The sequence below is a fragment of the Peromyscus californicus genome, unplaced genomic scaffold (assembly GCF_007827085.1).
Source record: "Peromyscus californicus insignis strain IS unplaced genomic scaffold, ASM782708v3 Scaffold_5__1_contigs__length_169319896, whole genome shotgun sequence".
NCBI lineage: Eukaryota > Metazoa > Chordata > Mammalia > Rodentia > Cricetidae > Peromyscus > Peromyscus californicus.
In genome coordinates this window covers 1000121-1006120 of record NW_026294573.1, presented here as the reverse complement: position 1 = coordinate 1006120, position 6000 = coordinate 1000121, and positions in this window count along the sequence as shown.

Sequence of the window (6000 nt, the reverse complement as noted above, 5' to 3'; positions counted from 1 at the left end):
CCTTGCAGCTTGGCTGTGTCCAGGTGTCTCTCTCTTTGGAAGCATCTGAGCTTTCTCTTGCAGAGAGCAGGTCATCAAAATCTCATATCACCCAAGGTCAGGAGCCGCCTGCTGGCCCCTTTACCTTTCCCCTGACAGGGTGGCCTTGTGAACACTTCCTAGGAATGTAGATTCCTTTGTACCCTTTAGACATCACAGCTGTGGGGCAATCCTAGGCATATGAATTCAGGGCCTCCACACCCCAACCCCCAGCCAAGGAAGCTGCATGGAACTTGTGTCTTTGGGCTGTTGAGAGTAAGGATACTGAGGAAGTCCCAGAACAAGGGGTTAATAGCCTCTTGTAAATGTGGGGCACATGCAGACATGATCCTCATCCGACATGGACAGAGGGGGCAGGAGTGAAGAGCCAGACGGACCAGAGTGCTGTGGGATGGTCTGTATGTCAAGTGTGTTGCTGATTGGTCAATAAATAAATCACTGATTGGCCAGTGACTAGGCAGGAAGTATAGGAGGGACAAGGAGGAGAATAAAGCTGGGAAGTGGAAGGCTGAGAGAGAGACACTGCCAGCTGCCACGATGACAAACAGTATGTGAAGATGCCGGTAAGTCACGAGCCACGTGGCAAGGTATAGATTTATAAAAATGGATTAATTTAAGCTGTAAGAACAGTTAGCAAGAAGCCTGCCACGGCCATACAGTTTGTAACCAATATAAGTCTCTGTGTTTACTTGGTTGGGTCTGAGCGGCTGTGGGACTGGCAGGTGAGAGAGATTTGTCCTGACTGTGGGCCAGGCAGGAAAACTCTAGCTACACCAGAGTCCTTCCTGCCACACGGCCAGGAGTTACCCCAACCTTTCTGGGTCTTCCTGCCACACGGCCAGGAGTTACCCTAACCTTTGCGGGTCTTGAATTCCCCATATGTGGTGTGGGGGCTATTCTGTCTCATCCAGAGTAGGTAAGCCTGCCAGGCACAGTGCCCTGTCAGATCCATGCTAGAAGCCCATCTTCCTGCATTTCTTCCCAAAGGCTATTGGCACTTAAAAAGGAGACTTGAATCAATTAATAAAAATAAATGGTATCCACTGAGTGGCAGCAAGAGACAGACAATGTTCTAGACGCTGTGAGGAAGAAACAATATTGTCTGGTTTTATGGAAAATGCTGTCTTCCTGTTGTTGTGACAAAATGCCTGAAAAAAAAATCAGCTTGAATTTTTCACACAGGATCTCATTATGTAGTCCAGGGTAGCCTGGAACTCACTATGGAGCAATCATGAGCACACTATATTAGAAACATAGATGGACAGATACATTGGTATCTTTCCCCAATGTCTGAATTTATTTAATAATTAATAAATTCACAAGTTATGCTGATTTTGTTGGCTATAATTTGCTAAGTAGTCCTGATTTCCCTTGATAGCTGACTATTAGCAAACATTCTTTATACAACTTAATTACTAATATTAACTCCCAGATACAAAATACACATCACATAGTAAATCTTTTCACACACACGCACGCACATGTGTGCAAACACACACACACACACACACACACACACACACACACACACACACACACATTATAAAAGGGTTAAAGAGGCTATGACAGAGCTCAAGGGGTTCCAAAAGGCCTTACTGGTGGGCAAAGGCATAGGACTCAGAGACATGTAACATCTCTACGAGTTAGATCATGAACTCTGCAGCTAACGGCCCTGCCACAGGGACAAACCTCAGGGTCACAGGTTTGACTCCCCCCTTAAGGCTGAATAGACCTGCAAAACTGAGGGATGGGACCATGGAAGACACAGAGGTTAGAAAACAAACAAAAGAACAGAATTGGGTTCAGACAGATGACAGATGACAATTTGAGAAGGTTGTGTTAGCAGCAAGAGCAGAGCCAAGCTGAAGCCCCTGGGACATTTGGGAGTTCTCTGGTTGATGGTCTCTTGAAGCATCCACTAGACGATCAGGTGACAGGTATGTGGTGGGGGGGCATTGCCACTGCAGTATGAGATGTCCTCCTCTTTACAGGACCCCAGTGAGGATGCCGCACCTTCTCTCAATGTGGTATATTTGATAAGTTATCAGGTTGGCTTTCCTGACACAATTTTAATATGCCCCTATGCTCATGGTCTAAGTTTGCTTGGGTGAATGTTTAGTGTGATACCATGTTTACTCTTGGGAATAAGTTACTTATCAATTTTTACCTTACAGGTGGTGATAGACAAGTGGTACTTACATGCATAACAAGATTCAGTGTCCTCCTGCCTCAGAAGCTACATTCACACTGAAATCAAATGCTGCTTGTAAAACAAGTCTCTCAGGGTAAGGCACAGCTTGGAAAAACAAAACAAAACAACGTTTTATAACAACATGGAGTAATGGCCTGATCTCAACAGAAAAGCCGAAGAAATGAAGCTCTTAGCTTCAATCCTCAATCCTCCTGCCTCTGTCTCCTGAATGCTGGTATTACAAACCATGCCTGGCAGGAAAACAAAAACAAAAGCAAAGGAGATAGATTTATTTTGGCTCACAGAGGTTTCAGTTCATGGTTGCTTGATCCTGTTGCTTTGGGCCTACAGCAGGGCAGAGCATCACAGCAGGGAGCATGGTACAACAAAGCTCTTCCTTCATAGCAACCAGGACACTGAGAGACAGGACAGAGCACACCCCCAGGAACCTCATTTCCTCCTGTTAAGTCTCCCTTCTAAAAATTTTTTTACTATTTCCCAATAGAGCCACAGACTGGTGACAAAGCCTTCAACTCAGGGGTCTCTGGAGGATTAAAATCCAAACATTAAATAAATGAAGATGTTGAGGTCCTGGGAGACTTGCTCAAGGTTGTAGAGACAGTGGTGGAGTAAGACACGAGGCCTAGGGGCTGGAGAGATGGCTCAGCGGTTAGGAGCACTGGCTGCTCTTCCAGAGGACCCGGGTTCAATTCCCAGCACCCACATGGCAGCTCACAACTGTCTGTAACTCCAGTTCCAGGAAACCTAGTACTGTGGGCAAAATAAATGCACATAAAATAAAGTTAAATTAAAAAAAAAAAAAAAAGACACAAGGCCTATTCCAGAGCCAGTACTCCAGGCCACTAGGTATTAGAACTCTCAACTAATGAGAAGGCATGTATTCCACAAGAGAAGGCAGGCTCAATTCCCCCGAGTTGTACTTGTTATACTGAAATGATGACTTCTTAGCTATAGATGTTCTGGTGCCTCATCCCTTATCCTTACAGTTCAGAGCAGCTGGAGGACAGTCCCTAAGCAATGTGTGGGCAGTGTCTTATCCAGAAGTTCTACTTCTGCCCTGTGAGTTTCTCGCCATCCCAGGAGCAAACCGTCACAGACAGGAATGGCATTTGGCTGGAACATTTGTGGCATCCACTGTCATTTGCTCCTGTCTCCCCCCTCCCTCACTTCTACAGGTCTCAAACACCTCTGTTTCTGGAGACTCTTGATCTAAGATGGGTGGTCCTCAAAGTAGCCCCAAGCCAGTAGGGGGTTGGTATGTCACTATCGCAAGGACAACAAGGATCTGCACTAGTAGAACGTGAGATGATTGATGCCAGCCTACAGAGCCTTCCCTGAGGCTGGTGCTGTAACCAGCTATGGCCTCAGGGATGCATGAAGGTTAGAAAGTTCTCCAGGATGTAGTTAAAGAGACTCTTATCTCCAGCAGCCAGAGAGCAAACAGTGCTGAAAATCAGGTCCAAGAACTAATAGACTGTTGACCCCAGAGGAGTCTTGTGAGTTTGATTGATAGGTCTCCAGATGGAGTAATTCCCAAAGAATCTACTGATTTTACCTCACTGGTAGAGGAGAGAGGTTCTCCAATCTGAAGTTCCCACAAATGCCCTGCTTAACAATGTTAGTTGCCTTGATTGTCTACAGCTGCTCAATAAATAACTGCAGACCAGTTGATCTAAAGCAACACAAACGTATCCTCTCAAAGTTCTGGAGGAGAGAAGTCTGAATGTCTCTCACTGCATCCAAGACAGTAGGTGGTACCCGTCCTCAGCACAGCCTGAACACAGGGGTGTAGCACTTCCTGCTCGGGCTAACAGCCTATTATTACTATAGTCCTGAGACATCTGATCTGGCAGAGTCCAGGGGTCAGCTATGCAAGTGGTTCAGAGGATGATGGGTGGGGCAGGGCTTATCAATAGGGTATCCTTCATGTACGACTCACGATTAAACTTCTCATAGAGGTGGAATCAGTCCAAATACACCTTAGTGGGCCTTTGAAGCTAGGACATGATAGGAAGCACACAGGAAATAAAGACACTGGAGCACCTGGAAAGATGTAAGGAAAGGGTCTGTGATGGACCGATAGATTGAATATCTATATGCCCCCCAAAATTCATAGGTTGAAATTAATGCCTAGTAGGATAGAATTTGCAAGTGAGGCTTCATGATGTGTTAATCATGAGGATGAAGCCCTCCTTAGAGCATCCTTCCTTCCTTTTCTGTTCTGTTCTTTTCTGTAATACTTGAGGGTGAATCTTAGAGCTTCACTGATACTACTAGGCAAGTGCTCTTTCACTGAATTTTATCTCCAGCCCTCTTCTCACTTTTCAGATTGGTAATGAACTCATTCTGTAGCCCAAGTGGGCCTTGAACTCTGTGTGTGTGTGTGTGTGTGTGTGTTGCTTCATGACAGGGTTTCTCTGTGTGTCCCTGGACCAGGTTGACTTCAAATTCAGAGATCCACCTGCCTCTTTTTCCCAAGTGCTGGGATTAAAGGCGTGTACCACCACCGCCCAGATAAGGCCTTGAACTTTCAATCCTCCTGCTTCAGCCTCCTGAATAGTTGGAATTATCAGCCTCTGCAACCAGGCTCAGCCCATGATAAGGTTTCTAAGAGGCCAGAGAGGTCATTTTCCTCTTTCTGCCATAGGCCATAGCTGCATCAACCATCTAGGATAGGGTGGATGTAGTTATGGTGATGAAAGAAAGAGCTGGAGGACCCTTGATTACCTTGATTAGATTAGCTGATGTGGGAAGATCTATCTCAATTGTGGGTAGTACTATTCCTTGTAGTCCTGGTCCTAAGTTGAATAAAAAGTAGAAAGGGACTGAGCACATGAGTCAATTCTCTCTGCTTCCTGGGTGTGAATACAGTACAAGCCAGCTTCCCTTCTGATATCATGCCTTTCCTCCCTTTAGCTACATTTTTCCTGACATGGTAATGGGCTAGATCCCTCCAGAACTGTGAACCAAAACACACCCCCCCCCCCCACTTAATCTGGGCTTTACCAGAATCTTTTATCACAGCAACAGAACAGTAACTAAGACAGAGCCCTTAGTTCAAGAGAAGGCTTGACTATCTTAGAGAAGGACCCCACAATACCTCCCCACATAAGTGATGGGGATCCCCCAAAGCCTTTCCATGCTGCGTTTTGTCAGAATGTGTCCTTTGGAGAGGTCACCTGAAATCCAAAGGGCTTTCAGATACAGGCTCTGAGCTGAGCCAACATGTTTTGCTGTCTCTGCGTGATGGTGGTTGAAGAATGCCAAGTGACAGATGGGGTCCTCACCCATGTCTGTCTCATTGTCAACCTAAGAGGTTGTGGGCCCACTGTGGGTCAAATCCCAGTTCCTAGTATACTTCAAATAGCAGAGCCCTGTTGTTATTTCCTTGAGGGAGGCTGGCTCCCTCCTATTCCCCCAGGGTACTCTTGAGCAGGGAGAAATGAGGAATTTGTATTTAGAAGTATATATATATATATATATATATATATATATATATATATATATATATAGAGAGAGAGAGAGAGAGAGAGAGAGAGAGAGAGAGAGATAGAAAACGTAGGATAGCCTTGGGAGGGCCTGGGTCTCAATCCACCAGCCCCTTCTGTCTCTACTAAAGGGTTTTTTAAAGGAATGCCAAGGGATGGAGCAAAAGACCTCCCCGCAGCACAGCCAAGTGGAGACCACCCCAAACACCTGGTGACCATGCACATGGTCCAGCCATCTCCTAATGCAGCCTGCTGTGTAAA